Below are 18,339 nucleotides of genomic sequence, written 5' to 3' on the forward strand. Positions count from 1 at the left end.
AAGGTGACCCGTTTGCCCAGGACAGTCCAGGTTTATACCTGTTGTCCTGGACTAATTATTGGCCATGCCTCCTTTCGCTCTCAAAGTGTCCTAGTTTGGATAATAAATCATATGGTCACCCTAGTTTTTCTATAACTTGAAACAACAAGTCCTAACTAGCCCATTAGGTTCTCCCTCAGACTGGATTTCTTTCTACACATTTCACAAATACTCCAAAACTTGATGTGAGAGGATCAGAAAATAAAGATCCCCTGATAAATGGGACATGGTAATTTTGACACGTTAAATTCCTGAACCCTCCTTGCTTCTAGCCAGCTAAAAAAAGGCCTCTTCAGGCCCAAATCTAATGAAAAGGCCATTTGGGGATCCAGTAAGTTACTGCTGCTCTAAGCTGCACCTAAACTCAGCTAATCACTGATCCTGAGGTCAGTGACATGAATCTAGAAGCACCTCCCCCCCATTCATTTGTCAGCAGGTAAAGATTAGGCTGTGTCTTGCTGCTCTATAAACAGTCAAATGTAGCCTCTTAGAATAGAAAGAACTATGCATCTCTGAGCATCACACTGATGCCCTGGCATAGCACATCAATGCCGACACCCTGGGAACCAGATTGCAAAGGTGTTCTTGGCATGTGACTCAGAGCTAGAGCAACATACTGCGTGAGCTACGGATTCCAGCTACGAATGCTAATTTTAGCATTTTCTCTTTAGTGAAAGAGAAAATGAGGAGAAAATCGCTCTAACGGAGAATAATAATTGGGAACATTTGGATTTATATCATGAAATGCAGTGCAGGCCTCAGGACTTGAGGTTTGGTGAAGAGAAAACATAATGATTACAAAGTAAAAATAAGGAAGGATTCAAGCACCCTAATTATTCATGCACTTTACACCCTTGAACATTTTCTTTCCTCTCAAATACTAAGAAGAAAAATTTTGAAAATATTTACTTTTTTTCTCCAGTTTCATGTCCACCTCGGACAGAGGATGGGTCTCCAATTCTTTGAGGATCTCTCTTTGCATATAGTAGTTGTAACTAGTAGAAGAAAAGGCGAAACTCTTCTAATGACCCTGGTTGGTCCCATTATGTCTATGTATCTGAGGGTCCCAGAGGGTCTGCAGCCAGTGGAAAGGAGTCTAGTGAGGAGGGACAGACAAGGGACAGGGCCAAGGTCTTGAAAGGTAATGGAGTTCTGAACACAGCTCAGATGCTCCTATAGAATTTGTCCTTATCCAGGGATCCAGGAATCTATTGCTGCATAACAGAACATTCCCCATCTTAAAAACAATGACCAGGGGCTTCCCTGGTGGCACAGTGGTTAAGAATCTGTCTGCCAATGCAGGGGACACGGGTTTGATCTGGTCCAAGAAGATCCCACATGCCGCGGAGCAGCTAAGCCCGTGCGCCACAACTACTGAGCCCGTGTGCCACAACTACTGAAGCCTGCGCTCCTAGAGCCCGAGCTCTGCAACAAGAGAAGCCACCGCAGTGAGAAGCCCGTACACCACAACGAAGAGAAGCCACCGCAGTGAGAAGCCCGTACACCACAACGAAGAGTAGCCCCAGCTCGCCGCAACTAGAGAAAGCCCACGCGCAGGAACGAAGACCCAAGGCAGCCATAAATAAATAAATTTCTAAAAATAAACAATGACCATTTTTATATAGGTCAGGAACTGGTCGGTTCCTCTGCCATGTGTCGGGTTGACTGGGGTCACTTCATGGCATTCAGCTGGTGACTGGCTTCCCCTGGAGGGGCCAGAGGCTTCGGCTGCATGCCTGGGGCCTTGGCCGGCATGGCTGGAAGGCTGGACTCAGCTGGACCCTTTCCCTTTCCGTGGAGTCTTAGGGCCTCTGCACATAGTTTCTCAAGCAAGGTAGTCAGATTTCTTATACGCTGGGGCCAGGTTCCAAGAGGTCAAGGCAGAGGCTGCCAGCCCTCGTAAAAGCCAGGGGCAGATCCAGCGTAGATTCACTTCCATGGTACTCATTCTCCTAGTCACACATGGGCCAGCCAGAGTCACGGGGACGGGTGGGGAGAGAACAGATAGGTCCCACTTCTCCTTGGGAAGCCTGTCAAAGAATTTGCCCCCATCTCAATTTAGTCATATCCAGTTACACTAGCAGTGTGTGTGTGTGTGTGTGTGTGTGTGTGTGTGTGTGTGTGTGTGTGTGTGTGTGTGTTTATACTTTGAAAGAATATATCCCTAAGTCCTTGAGGGCTGCTCGTGTAATCTCCTCTGGGAACCTTACTCCCTTTCAAACGGAAAATGAAGTCATTTTCTACCCTTGACTTCAAAAGTAAGCACGTCTGGCACCCACTTCAACCTCAGACAGGTGAAGGCAATACTCACTGCTGTAGGGATGCAGGCAGATTTCCACCTTCAGAGCCGTGTCTCTGAGGAATGGCTAGCCTGGGGGCTCCTGATCTAGGCTCACACCCACCAGGCTGGGAGGAGGAAAGAGCTGGATCACTAATTGCTGTGATATTTTGAGGCTCCAGCTGAAGTTCTGCAGGAAATCCTGTCTTCCACCCTCAACTTTCCCAGCCCCACCCTCAGCTTCTCACTTTGCAGGAGCAGTGATAAGGATCTCTGGCACCCGGTCAGGAGTTCCACCTTCCCTGACACGGAGAACAGTTGATTTTCAATTCCTGCAGGATTCAGGCCATAGCAACAGAGACAGCAGCTGTATTCTAGAATCAGAATGGTCCCTCCCCAGAAACAACAAGGCAGGGTTGCAGAGTGTCCATGAAACAGAGTAGAAGTTTAGAAAGCAGCAGTGATGAGCCATAACAAGGCCAATTACCCTGGGGGTAGAGTGGCTTGGGGTGTGCCGTTAAATACGAAAGGGGCTTGGAGCCATTACGATTTGTGTATTAAAACTCAATTCGTGCTTATTGGCTGGTGAAGCCTGAGATGGGCACATTATATAGATAGGATTTTTCTTTTTTAATGAAGAAACAGAGTTAAAATAAAACATCGGTTAGCTACTGACAGCCGACTTAGCAAAAGGAAAGGTGAAAACAATGGAAGAGTGATGCAAAATAGTCTTCTTTACTCTGCTCCATCTACCTTACTTCTGCACTTACAGAGTTTGTATTTCAGTCCCAGTGGGAAGAGGTGAGTAGTACGTACTCTCGAGCTCCAGTTACAGGCTTTTGTAGAGGTCCTCAGGGCATCCACAAAATAGTCCTGTTTCAGTCTGGAAGCTGAGACTGAGCATCCCCATCTTTTTTCCCTTTGGGTTATAAGTGCTTAAACTGTAAACCGGAATCTTGAGAGGCATGGACATCCTTAGTGGAAGCATCATTTGTAATCATCTTGTGCAAGTTCCTTCCTTCAACTTATTTCTCAGAAATGTGAATACCGCATTTCACCATAAATGGTACTATTAAGAAGGGAAGAAATTATTAAAGCAAAAGAAGCTATTCGATGATCTTACTTAAACTCCAGTTTGAATTGTAGTGTAACTCAGCATCCCTTAATGAGGTGAAAACTTTTAATAACAGTCATAGATTCCAGTGTGTTTAAAGCAATGCTATGTTTCATTTTTTCTTTTCTTTCCTTTCTACTTTTCAAAATGATTTTTTTATAAATGTAAAAATAATCTGTAATATTTAGATCTACTATTTAAGGACAACAACTATAGCACTGAGAAGAGAATAAATTGTTTAAATTAAAAGTGATCTTAAAAAAATGATCTTATTGATTAAATGTTCCAAGGTAAGAAAGGACATGTTGAGAAACTGCAAGTATGTGTAGCTGTGTGTATCTGTATACAATGTGTGTGTAAATATATGTATCTATATTTTATATGTGAAAGAAAAATATTAATAATCAATGTAACCACCTCTTTTATGAGACTAAATCTCCCAGATAACATGATGAAAAGTTAAACCATCTTTTGAAAAGAAAGTAAAAACTAAGGAAAATAAAAGACCATGAGTCATTGTGTAGATAGAAGTTGAACATACAGACCATCCCTAAATCAGTAAATAAATTTACCACCTTTACCAGATATAATTGACATACAACATTGTGTAAGTTTAAGGTTTACAATGTGATGATTTGATACACGTATATATTGTGAAATGATTACCACATTAAGGTTAGTTAACACATCCATCACCTCACATAATTACCATTTTTGTGTGTGTGTGGTGAGAACATTCTACAAAACCTTCCATAAAATATGCCATATCCACGTGATGTGGTTTTAGAACCATCCATCCTCCTGAACGACATGAGATCCACCGGAGCTGGAGCTTATCCCAGCCACGGGTACAGCGAGACACCGAGACCAGCTTCATAGGTAAGTTCTTCCACCGCCACGTGCAGGTGGGCTGAGGGACTCCCACTGTGAAACAGTGCACCCCTTTTGCAGCTGTAAACCCCAGGTAACTCTCTGCAGGGCTGCTGCCTGGAGGGACTTAATGAACCTCCCCTGCGCTCCCCCTGGGCTCAAGTGGAGGGCGTTGGCAGGAGAAGTGGGGAGTGGGTGTAAGGTCATAGGATAGAAATCAGTGTCATCTACCCGGCCACAGCACTGAGACTGGAGGCTGGGAGAGTGCTGGAATGAGAAGTGGGAAAGACACGTGTGTTAGGACCCAGCCATGGAAGCAGAGTCCACAGACCAGAGGGTTTGGCATCACCTGGGAGTTGGTTCAGAGCTGCAGACTGAGGACAAATCACCTGGGGGTCTGGTTCAACATGAGCTCTGATTGGGTAGGTGTGGGGTGAGCCCTGAGATACTGCGCTTCTCCCGGGGACACTACTAATACTGCTTGCTCCTTCAACAAGAGTGGTTCTGGGGCACCTGGTAATTTCAGTGCAGTTCCTCTCTGTTTTCAAGCAAGTGCTTTTAAAATTGGAAAATATATGGGCTTCCCTGGTGACGCAGTGGTTGAGAGTCCGCCTGCCGATGCAGGGGACACGGGTTCGTGCCCCGGTCCGGGAAGATCCCACGTGCTGCGGAGTAGCTGGGCCCGTGAGCCATGGACGCGGAGCCTGCGCGTCCGGAGCCTGTGCTCCACGACGAGAGAGGCCACAACAGTGAGAGGCCTGCTTACCGCAAAAATAAATAAATAAATAAATTTTAAAAATTGGAAAATATGATTAGGTATTCCCATGAAATCGATCTCATTATTCTAGGGACTAAAAATATTGGAATCAATGAGGGGAGGGGGCTGATAGTCGAGCGAGCGGTAGGTGGAGAGGAGAGACGAAACAGTTACTCTAGATCCAGCAGTTTGTACATAAATATTTGGGCACCTGTTTCTAGTCGCCAAGTCTATGCATCTCTCAGGTGCTCGTTGTGTTTATATTGTTCTTATTATTTATTATCATTATTATAGCAGCACAGTAATTAAGAGAATGTGGAGGGTAGTTTAGAAAGATGACTCCCCTGTTTGCTATTTGCATGACCTTGGACAAGTCTCTTACCCTCTCTGAGCTTCAGTTTTTTCATCTGTAAAATGGCAATAATAATTATGCCTCTCTCACTGACTTGTGAGAATGAACTGGAGTTAAAGACATTATGAGTTAAAGAATAATGACCTATTCAGATGTTAATTGTCAATACTGCTCTTATCAGCGATTACACTGCATGGATCCAGTTGTCCTGGAGTGTGCTTAGGTGCCTTTTCCTTGGGCAACAATGGGAAATTAAATCCCTTCTGTTAAAATATGAATGCTACAAACCAGTCAGAACAGGGGAATTCTTGGAATAAACTAAGCAATTTGCCTGAGTCAAAGAGGGAACTACTTCTAAGGACTCAGAGTGCCTCTGAGAATAAATATCTATGCCCTTGGGGCTCTGTGGAAGGGTCTGCCTGGGTTTGAGTGACGGCTATGCTTTTTGTCCCTCATCAACCAATGAGGCCACAGGCAGACTCTCCTTCATTGGCCTAATAGCTGGAGCCCAGTTCATGAAACTTGCCTGATGGTGAAGTCCCATGTTGTGTTGCTGGTTCAGGTGAAAATAAATGATGCAGTCAGAAGAGGATAGGAAAGAATATTTAGGAACTGGTGAGAAAGTGAAGACTCCCAGCTCAGAGAGATTTCATCACTTTTTCCTGTTGCTCGTTAAACTTTGGAATGGAAGGGAGGAAGGGCAGGGAACTCAGATCTGAATAAAAGTATTCTATGAGTCAGTTCTAGATGTTGTTAGCCTGTTTAATTTCCACAACATTATGGGTTAGATAAAATTTCCACTGTTTCAGAGTTGAGTAGACTAAAGCTCAGAGAGGTTAAACTGCATGTTTGTCTAAGCTCACACAGCTCACAAAGGATGGAGTTGAGACACAAACCCAGGTCGGCCAGACTCCAAAGCCCATAGTTTTTCCATCCGATCTCGCTACTTCCTGAAAAAGACAATTTGGGAGATGTTAATGTTACTCCACAATTGGTGTCAACACAGTTTGTCTAAAGAATTTCTTTACTTAAGACAATTGTTCTCAAACTTTAGCAGGCATCAGAATCTCCTACAGATCTTGTTAAAACACAAGTTGCTGGGCTCACCCCCAGTTTCTGAATCAGTCTGACTGAGGTGAGGCCAGAGAGTTTGCCTTTCTAACAAGCTCCCAAGGGATCCCGCTGCTGCTGGTCCGAGGACCACGCTTTGAGAACTGCTGACTTACGGCAGTGGTTCTCAAACTCAGCTGCACATCAAAATCACGTAGGGGGTTTAAGAATCCCAGTGCCCAACCTGCACCCCATACCAACTACATCAGAATTTGGGGGGTGGGGGGTTGGGACCAAGGCATCAGTGTTTTTAAAAAACCCTGCAGGTGATTCAAATGCCCAGGCAAGTTTGAGAGCTTGTATCTAAAGGTACTGATACGATGAGCCAATCAGGGATGTGGCTGTGGAATGGGCAGCCCTGAGCATTTGTGGAATGCCAGTGGGTTGCTGCTCTTACAGTTACAGGATAGGGAGGGGAAGAGGAACTGGATTGTTGGTTTTTTGTTCTGTTTTGTTTTTTCCCAGCGTTGGTGGGGAACTCCTTGGTGGAGAAACCCACTCAAAATCCACAAATGGCAAGGTCAATAAGGAAAGTTTCCACTCTTGTCATGTTTTCTGTTTTCTATTCCATGTCAGAGAAGACCAGTAGCCTGCTTATTCTCTCCAGCCTCTGTGAGTTCCTGAAGAGTTCTTTGCTCTGTGAGTTCCAGGAGAGTTCTTTGCGCTCCTGCTTTCAGGACTAGAGCCTGTGATTTAGAAGAAACAGAATGCAAATCAAACCTAACTACGGGCTACAACTCTTAAAATAAAAGTAAGCTAATCTGATTATGCTGATGCCACGCAGTGCAGTGTGACAACACCCGGAACCTTGTGGTATATTTAGAATCATAAATGTATGGGTTTTTTTCCCTAGTCCCCCAAGCATTCATGGCTACACTCCTTCCCTGCTTTTTTTTTTTTTTTTTTTTTTTTTTGTGGTACGCGGGCCTCTCACTGTCGTGGCCTCTCCCGGTGTGGAACACAGGCTCCGGACACGCAGGCTCAGTGGCCATGGCTCACGGGCCTAGCCGCTCAGCGGCATGTGGGATCTTCCCGGACCAGGGCATGAACCTGTGTCCCCTGCATTGGCAGGCGGACTCTCAACCACTGCGCCACCAGGGAAGCCCCTATCTCCCCTGCTTTTTGACCCTTGTATTAGAAGCTTATGGGTTCTTAATTTTGAATAAATGAGATATTGATTTGTTTTGCAAAATACTCTAGCAGGTAAACCTTAATTGACTGTTCCTAAAGACCCAGGTTATAAAAAAGCCATCAGACTCCACAATTACACTCTGATTTTTTTCCCTTCTAACTTCAGGAGACATTAAAAAGCATTCCCGCCAACATGGCCTCCTTCAGAATTGTTCAGGATCCTGAAGAACAGAAGCAGGTGCAAACTTTTGTTTATAAGATGGATAAACAACAAGGTCCTACTGTATAGCACAGGGAACTATATTCAATATCCCATGATAAACCATACTGGAAAAGAATATGACAAAGAATATATATATATATATATAAAACTGTACAGCAGAAATTTACACAATACTGTAAACCAACTATACTTCAATAAAATAAATTAAAAAAAAAAAAGAACAGAAGTTTCCCTTACTCTCAGAGGAGCTGTCCCATGGAACTCTGACCTCTGGAATCCTGTCATGTCCAGAGTGAATTTTCATCTCAGGCATTCAGCTTGGCTTGGGGGTCTCAGGTCTGTTCAGGAGCACACACCGGGGAAGGGGGGAAAGCAGCAATTTTCTAGGGAATGTAGGAGTCAAGTGCTTCCTGCTGATCAAGGAAAAGGTGAGGTTTCTGAATGTAAAGGGATTACTAGTGTCTTGGGGCCAGCCCACTTGAGCAGGATGTCTATGAGATAACTAATCACATCCTTGCTCTGCAGCTTACTGAACTGGCTTGCTGGTTGACAGCACAGAAGGGAGATGGAGGAGGGGGCAGGGTCGGAAGGTAGGAAGAATCATCTGAACATTATATTCCAGAGTGTGCAACTGTATCTTTCTGCCAGATAATTAAACATTAACCTGTGTCACTAAAATTTAAACATGTGACTAATAAACTAATGCTTGAGGCCATCAGGCTAAACAGAAAAGCCAATTTGTAGTTGCATCCTTCATCCTGGGGCTATACTTTCGGGTTTTGAGGCATGGACCGAAATGTTCATTTTTCAAAATACGGCAAAACTCAGGACTTAATGCCACCAATAAGGACTAAACAGATTATGAGTAAGAACCTTCAGGAGGTCTCACATTCACACTGCAGTAATGTTCTAAGTGGCCCTCAAGCCATTCCCAACCAAGTGCTCTCTAGATATCCTGAACAGATAAGTGCCGGCGTTTGGTGGTGGGGTAAACCTAATTGTATAATTACTGCTTCCTTAATTTGATTACAGTTTTCCCCCAGTTTGGCCTACCTGCTGTAATAGTGGTTTTCCTGTCAAAAGGAATTATTTCATACCGTGCAAAGATTCAGTCTGAGCAGCATATGGTGCTATGCAAATCAGCAAGGATGTTGCACATCACCTCAAGCAGAATCTAAATGAGGTGACATAGGCTGATCTCATCAAGCCAGCGAACCCCAATTCAACAAATCACCAAGTAATTACCGTGCCATGGTAGGCAAAGCTAATCTGATTGTCTTTGTTTTCTCTAAACACATATATACACATGCCGTTTTATTTATTTATTTGGGGGAAAATGATAGCTGCTGGTGGGGAAAAGAAAAAGCAAGCATACAGTGTACAAAGAGCTAAGTAAGAAATAGCCTCTAACAGAGGCAGCAGGGAATTTTAGGGACCATAACTCCAGAGATTCACATACAGATAGAAGGAGGTTGGGAGACAAGTTTCACAAAAATGAAATTACCATACTATAATATATATGTATTAAATGTTTTAAGTTTAATTTTTATAAATGTTAGCAGAATAGAACCAAATATAATACAACAAAACATTGATCTTTAGATAAAATTTTTTAGCATTTCTAAAAGATGCCTAAAATTTGAAAGTGAAGATTATGGATAACATGAAGAGACAAAATCATTTAAAAGGGAAAAAAAACTCCCTTAACTTTAAACAGTGTTTATTGATGTTTTATTATAAATTATAAGGAAATTAGCATCCTACTCTTTCTCTCCATCTCATGATTATTATTATTATGTTATTCAGTCTGGTGAGGTCTGTGGCGACAGTAAAACAAAAACTCACTTACCCTGTGCCTAAATATTTGTTATAAATGCTAACTGTTAAATGAAATTCTCTTTATCTTCCTACCCTGATAAATATACCTTCATAATACCAAACTGAAAAATATGTAAAACTATAGTTTTTTTATATGGCTAAAAGTTGGGAACTATCATAGACAAGTGAATATAATTATTTTTGCTCCTACTGATGTGTTTTGATGTATAAATGAGTAATAAGAGACATATGTAACTTACAAAGTATTATGTATTTATTTTTTGTACTTAAGCCAAATCACATTATATTTATATAGTTGAGATTTTCATATAAGTTGTATTATATTGACTGTAGTGAGACAAAGAATTAAACATAAAATGTAGTTTCATATAATGTGTGAATATGTTTGGACCAAAAGTGTAAATTAAGGTAAACATAAACATAAAATAATCAAAATTATTTTTCATGTGGATTTTTCACATGAGTGCTCAACTGTAGTTTATCATTAAATGTTGTTATGGAGAAGTTTAAGGTCACTTAGATTTTTTTTTTTCTTGTGATTATGATTTGCTTGGATGCCACAAGATTCTTTTTTTAAACTTTGTCACTAGTTACTTTGATGTAGATCACTTTCTATCAGTTTTTCTGCTGACACAGTGTGCTATTTTGTACAGCCTGACACACAGTTAATGCCATCTTTTACTATTACTGCTAACATTTCAATAAAATTTTGTAAATTAATCTCTGAATATTTTAAGACTCCATTTGTTTTGTATCACATATGAGAGGCTGTATAGCACAGCAGTTGAGAACATTTGAGACTTCAGGTTTCAAATCTCAGCTCTGCTGCCTACCTTCTAAGTGACCTTGGATAAGTTACTGAACCTCTTTGGGCCTTGTCGTCCTCACCTATTGTGTTAGTCTGTTTGGGCTGCCATAACAAAATACCATAGACTAGGTGGCTTGGACAACAGAAATTCACAGTTCTGGAGACTGCAAGTCTGAGATCAGAGTGCCAGCGAGGTTGGGTTCTCATCAGCATCTTCTTTCTGGCTTTCAGATGGCTGTCTTCTCACTGTGTACTCACATGGTGGAGAGAGAGAGAGAGAGAGCTCTCTGGGTCTCTCCTTAATGGATAGTAATCCATTAAGGGCCTCAGCCTCATGACCTCATTTAACCTTAATTAATCCCTTACAGGCTTCATCTCCAAATACAGCCACACTAGGTGCAGGTGGGGGTAGGGTTTCAACATGTAAATTTGGTGAGGGGGCCACAGGTGTTCAGTCCATAACACCCATGAACTGGAGACCTACTTTATACAGCTTTTATAAAGATTAAATGAGGTAATAAAAGCCTTAGAAAATGCCTGACGTTTAGTAAGTACTATATAAATATTAGCTATTATTATTATTCAGGAACACCAGCCATATATATTAATATATATAATAAACAGCTATCTTATACATATGTATGTATATCTATATACATATATATATGATTACCTTTTGTTTGCATTTCGTATTTTTCATTTTATTGATAACACTTTGTCTTTTTAAATTATATTGTGATAATTCCCTCAGGCTTGTTATCCATGCCTCTAACAATGTTTGCATTCAATTTCCTTTCGCTGTTTGTATTTTCTTTATGTGACTTTCTTCTTTGCAATAGTTTGACTTTCTCTTCCATTTCTTTTCTGCGCTCGGCCAGGTCACTTTTCAACTTTTCAGCTGTCTTACCATCTTTTCTTTGATCTTCCTTTTTTTTTGCAGGTTTTCTTTTTCTTCCAGAAGAACTATGCCATCTTATATTTCTCTAAGACTCTAAGAGACTATCTTGTGAACTCTTCTGTTTCCTGTAGTAATGAATTGATTTGTACTTACTGGTTGCAAATGATAGACACTCAACTCAAACTAGCTTAGTGTAAAAGTGAATTTATTTGTTCATATCACTGAAAAGTCCAAAAGCAATGCAGTTTTAGGATCATCTAGGATCTCACCTGATGTCTTCAAGTCTCCATCTATTGGTTAAGCTCTCTACAAGTGATTGCCCTGACAGCTGCTGTCAACTCAAGACATATTCTACTGTTTAGCAACACAGCTAAGAAAAGAGCTTTTTTTTTTTTCCGAGCACTGGCAAAGAAGTTCCAGGGAAGACTGATTGGCCCAGATTCAACCACATGCCCATCCTTGAAGCTATGAGTCCTGTCTCATAAATATTTATTCTGATTGGCCAGGTTTGGATCACATATCTCTGGCAGGAAAAGTGAGAGAGAATGATTGGTAATCACACCAGAGCACATGAAAAGGGTATTCTGATTAAATTTAGAAGGAATGTTGACCATCTGCTTTTGTTTGTGTTCCTCCCTCCCTTTCGCACCATGAGAATCAACGCATGAGATCTCTGCTCTTTCTCTTCTGTCTAAGGATACTCTAAATGGAGCTGTCTCTATTGTGGTCAGCTGGAATATTACCTAGAGGGGCAGGAGGAGTGAATTAGCCAAATTCATGGTTTTAGTTAGGGTGAGAGTGTGCTATCTTTTTTTTTTTTTTTTTCCCCCTCGGTACGCGGGCCTCTCACTGTCGTGGCCCCTCCCGCCGCGGAGCACAGGCTCCGGACGCGCAGGCTCAGCGGCCAAGGCTCACGGGCCCAGCCGCTCCGCGGCATGTGGGATCCTCCCGGACTGGGGCACGAACTTGTATCCCCCCCATCGGCAGGCGGACCCTCAACCACTGCGCCACCAGGGAAGCCCCAAGGGTGTGCTATCTTAATCATGCTCTCACTAAATCTGCTACATCTCCCTAGGAGTAATTCACCCCCCAGTTTTCATTTCATTTCCCATTTTCTGGGAAAGCAAGAAGTCAATCAGGTTCACAGTAATACCACTTAAGTCTCTAGACTCTCCACGGGACTATTGCTTCCCTTCATTTTTCATCTGAGTGTAACTCCAATAGTTTTCCTTGCATATCAGACCTACAGTGCCTGTCTGAACAGGTTTGCCTTTATATCTACCTGTCATTTTGATGAGGAATAAATCTACAGGACATTCCCCTGTTATTTTGCTGGCCCATCCAGGCCACTAGATCATTGGATAGACCTTTTAGGAATGTGACAAATTTAAAGAAATCCATATCCTTCCTATAGTCTAAAGTAATATGTATTGGTTCTCAGGGTCCTCCTACATTTTATCCCAACTTTCATTGTATTAGGCAATATATTAGATGTCTGCTGCTGTGTAACAAATTACCCCCAAACTTTGAGGCTTAAAACAATAAACATTTATCATCCATAGTATTTTGGGGTCAGGAATTTGAGAGTGGCTGAGGGTGCCTCATGAGGCGGCAGTCGAGATATCTGCTGGGAGTGCGGTCATTTGAAGGCCTGATGGAGCCAGAGGATACACTACCAAGATGATTTACTCACATGGGCGTTGGCAGGAGATGTTAGGTCTTAACCACACTGGTCTAGCCTAGGCTGCCTGAATCCTTGTGATACAACAGCTGGCTTCCCACAGTGCCAGTGATCCAAGAACACACGCTGGAAACCACACTGTCTTTTATGACCCAGCCTCAGAAATCACACTCCATCCTTTCTGCAGTATCCTAATGGTGACATAGGTCAGCCCTATTCTTTGTGGGAGGGGTCCCTAACACAGACATGAATACTGGCGCCATCTTGGGGTTGGCTACTACTGGCAGATATTACTCATGGTTTAATAACAGAAATGGCTTCAGGGCTTTGCTCTGCCACTTAATAGTCATGTGACATTCTCGTTACTATCGAATGGGCAGACAATATCATCCAAATTTGGAGATAAGTACAATGCATATCATGGAGATGACTGAAGCAAGTTTAATGTCAATGCTGTACCAGTTTGCAGATTCCCAACAGAGTCTAAGAATATCCAAATTTGGAGTTACATTCATCACGTTTCCCTGTAAGCAGAAGGGAAACTAGAGTCTTACGTGAGCCAGCACTCCCTCTTTCCTCCTGCAAACCAAATCAGGTGGGCATATTGAGAAGCTGCACTCTCATTCCCTAAGCCACTGGCTGAAGGGACACATTCCTGTCTACACAGGTTACTTCCCCTTCAGAACTGGGGTTCTGGGCACCACCCATCAGTCTCAAGTTCAGATAAAGTTCACTTTGTCCCCGTATCTGGCCTGCACATACCATGCTCAGGAAGGGTCAGCCACAGGCACAATTTTGAATCCTCCTTTCTCAGCACCTTCTCCTCTCTCAGCACCCAACTCCCTCCCAGCATGTGCCTCTTCTGTTTTCTTTCCTCCAGGTCTTGTTTTCAGCTAGCTGTCATTTAGTTGTCAACAAATTTCTGGAGGTATTACCTGACGGATTATTCTTATCTCGTTCGGGGGCATGACATTTTAATAGGGCTTACTTAAGGCAAAGACATCTTCAATACCCAAAGGAATACATCCTAACAGTGACTTTTAAGCACGGTGACTAAAAAGGGTGCTGGATAGGATCAGAGAGAGATTTTGTGGTTAAGAGGTCCTAATATTGGCTCTTCAAATCACTGCTCATAGGGCAAGTGTGCTTTGGGAGTTTAGTCTTCATTCCCTTCTCTCCTACCTCACCTTCTGGGCTTAATTTCTACACCTGGGACCCCCACACCATTTCTCACCTGGAGTCCTTTCCAGCGCTCCCGTGCAGCTACTCAGATTCACTTGTGCCTTCAGCTGAAAAGTGCCATTCCTTCCCCTCTCTCTGCCTTCATTCAGGCTGTGCATATGGTGGGGGTGTCTTCTTTACCCTTCTTCGTTCTCCCTTTCATGAATTTCAAAATCTGACTCAGCCTCTAAGTTCCAACATAAATATCCCCTCCTCTGAAAAGACTTCCCCTAAATTGCCCAGGTCGATCTTATGGTATCTGATTCCCAGAATCCCCCCGGAACCTCTGGGTACTTCAAATGGAGCACATGCTGTAAAGTGCTTAGTGCATTGTGCCTTCCTGGAGGGAACCACTGAGTCCTAGTCAACTTGGTATGTTTGGCTCCCAGCACAAGCTTTGGCGTTTTGGTGCCCAATAGAAGCCTCACTGGTTTGTCGTTGTTGTTGTCTGTTTGTTTTTTTTAAATGCTGCTTACAGTTTCTGCCATGAACTAACTCTGTGCTCTTGGTTAAATCATTTCCATTTCTCTGGGCCTCAGTTTCCTCCACTTTAAAATGAAGAAGCTGGGCAAGAATTACCCTGAAGTTTTTCCCATCAATAAAACGTTATACCACCGCATCATGGCTCAAGCTCTCCAAAACAAAGAATTAATATTTTCTTCACAGTATGATAAGAATGTGTTTGTTCTTTAGAGACCTTCTGACAAATAAATTTTAGAGACCTTTGTGCAAATAAATGAACACTGCCATCTCATTTGTCCTGGAACCACAAGTTCACATACCAAAGAGAACTGAGATGGGGCACGAGAAAAACACTTCCAATTTATCAAAGTAGGAGTGTACCACTCCCCATTTTTATTCCATGAGTACTAGCCATTGTTGTCCTGTGACTCTGCAGAATGGGAAAGTTCTGGATGGCTTCTCTGAGGAGCATGAGGGTCAAGGATGGCTGCCAAGGCATCAAGAGATATCATCACTCCTGTCCTTCTTCTTGTTGACTTTGCTTAGATCATTACAATCGAAACGCAGGAGAAACCCTGAAGGAAACATGAAGCTGAGAGGGACCTAGCTCTCTGACCATGACCACAGAAAGAAACAAAGAAAAACACATTCCTCTGATGGTTTCACTTGATTGCCTCTTCTGTCCAGCCTTGAAGGGTCTGAGCAAACGCCCATGTCCAAGGGAATGACAATAGACCAGACTTTTTCTCTCTGCCCTGTTAAACCTTCTTCTCTCTCCCGCATCCACACTCTGCTCCTGCAGTAGATGCTACGGGGTGGGAGTGGGGGGCAGGGGCCTGGGCCCAGATCCCCTTAACCAGCTGGTGCCCCGATCCCACTTACTGTGCTCATGACCCATAGCTGTCCTCTTCTCCAGAAAACCACCCTCAGAGGACAGGAGCTGCCTTGCCCAGGAAGATACGCACCCTCCCTAGAGGCCCACTGCCGGTGCCTGATATACATGGGCATAGAGAAAGCCGACCTCCTTGCCTAAAAGGGGACAATTGTTCTGTGCGGCATGTGCTCCAGAACCTTTCTCCCATAGATCAGACCAAGGCAGGGCCTTGCCAAACCACACCCTCGCTAAGCTTCTCTGCCTGCCCTACCCTGTGTCAGGCTCCGCTTCTCAGGAACCCAGCATGATTCGGCCCATCTCTCCTAGGACTTTCCACATAAGTCTCTTCTAGAAAAGCCAGTTTAAATGGTAGGTAGACTGCTTTGCTGCATGGCCGCTCTTTGGAGGTTTTATGCAATCCTAACAAATGTGCCCTGTGGTTCATTTATATTTAAACGCTAGTGGGTCTCCAGTAGTGATGTTTTCAGATCACTGGGGAGGAAGAAATGAGGCTTGTGGTGTCATGGTGTCGTGGCAGAGGACTGGCTTGGGATGAGGGGAACTGTCCAGCTCCGCCCCGCAACCGTCATCTTGACCGGGATTGGCTGGTGTAGCTCTTGGGTCTCAATTTACTGTTCTGTCAAGCGGAGAGAGGAAAAGATGAGCCCCAGATTTCCTTCCTGTTCTGCCATTCTAGGGTTTATGATTCACACTCTCTTCTTTCCATTTCTACCCAGAAGGAACATACAGGAAGATATGCATATGCAGGAAGAGATATGTGATGGGGTGGACCCTGAACTCAATTATTCATTTCCTAGCTCCAAAGCAGGGAATCCACACACGTATTTTGGTGATATTTATTCAGCACTTAGTGCCTTCAAAGAACTGGTTTTGGATAATATGGTCTAAGCACCTACATTTTGGGGGGGAAGCTGGCAGCGGGGCTTCCTCATTTCACTCTGGCAACCACTCAACATCTGCTCTTCTTGGCTCTGCACTCACAGAGCTCTGTGACAGCCTGTTGGCAAAGGCCAAATCTGCTCAGATCAGCACAGGAGTCATTTGTAAAAAAAAAAAAGGAGGGTTCTTACTGAATCCATCGTGGAGAACAACGTTCAAGTGTAGAGCGTTCCCTTATTTTCTCTTTCCTTTTGATTTTCCAAAACACAACCATTCCTTCATCTGGTCTCCCTGCTGACCTTGTAACATCCTGCCTTGTTACTACATATTACCTTGTAACATACCTCTATTTGAAAAGCAAGGAAACTGAGGAAGGGTGTGGTTATGTGACTCGATTTTCTTGTCACAGTGCATTAATGTCAAAAGCAGTCCTAGGGCACAGTTCTCAGGCTCTCAGCCACCTGAATTGCTACCAAACCACACTGCCTTTCTTAAAAGAGTTTTAAAAAGTGTTCTCCAAGGATTTCAAGTTTCTTGGAAGGTGGATAATTGTTAATGCGAAAAGGAGTGGCGTGTGATGAAATAAGTATGGGAAAGGCTAGGTTACACAGGCTGCTTTACCGTAAGACATCCTGGAGCCTTCACGCTACTTAAGTGTTCCAAGACAAGGCAATGCACGTAGCAGTTCCAAACGTACTTGACCGTACAGACCTTTACTCCCAGATCATCTTGCATCTAAGCAAGCACTCTAAGAAGTCATACTAAGAATGAGTATGACTCATTCTAATGAGTATGACTCATTCTCATACTAAGAATGACTCTAAGAAGTCATACTCATTGCTGTATATGATACCCACAGTTTGGATATTTGGAAGATTTCTGGTATCAAGTAGGCATAACCTACCATTCAAGTTATTTCAGTGCCCAGTAACCTAATGCCTTGGTTTTGTGTGTTTATTTGAGTGTGTGCATGCGTGTGTGCTAGCAAGCCCCACTTGGTTGTAGTATGATGAGTGCCCTCTCTGGCCCTCTGTCTTTGAAAAGTTTGCCACAGGGGACTCAGTGACGACTCTTGCAGAACTGACTCGGATCTCACCTTCTCAAAGTTTCCCGTAGCCTAATTGGGCCTCATGATTTCCAGCAATCCGGACATTCGAGGTATACTAGTTCTGACACAGCTTGTAATACCTTAATCTTAAACCTTATCCAAGCTGCTTTCTGCTGAGAAGGTCCACAGCCCTCCAAAACAAGTTGACAATCATCTATAATTACAAGGATTTAACGGCCCACATATAAGAAAATTTCAAGGACTCTAATCATGGTCTCCACATAGACATATACTTCTTTTACTTAGATACGAAGTACCACTGATGGACTCAGTTCACTCATCTCCCCAGTTCGAATAAATGTCCCCAGGTCTTGGATTTTGCTCAGTGGAGAGCCCTGGCTGCTGCCGTCCTGTTTCCTATCACCACTGGCAGCAGCTCAGGCCCTATACAGACCTTGTTAGAGGCATAAAGGCTCAGGTCCTCCCCATTCTGGGGCACTAATGAAACTCCAGGGCACGAGGCTAGGAATTGGCCCTCTCCCAGAAGGGCTGAGTGACACAGCCTGGCAGTGTGTGTTTGGGGGGTGAGGGATGGGGTGATACCCAGAGAGACCACACCTGACCAGTAAGTGGCAGAGGAGGCAGAAAGAAACCACCAGGAAAACACTACTCCTGTTCTCCCCTCAACAGAACGTCCTGAGGTCCAGGGGCTCCTCACAGCACCTCCAGAGCCC

This window comes from Lagenorhynchus albirostris, chromosome 1 (genome assembly GCF_949774975.1).
Source record: "Lagenorhynchus albirostris chromosome 1, mLagAlb1.1, whole genome shotgun sequence".
Lineage (NCBI taxonomy): Eukaryota > Metazoa > Chordata > Mammalia > Artiodactyla > Delphinidae > Lagenorhynchus > Lagenorhynchus albirostris.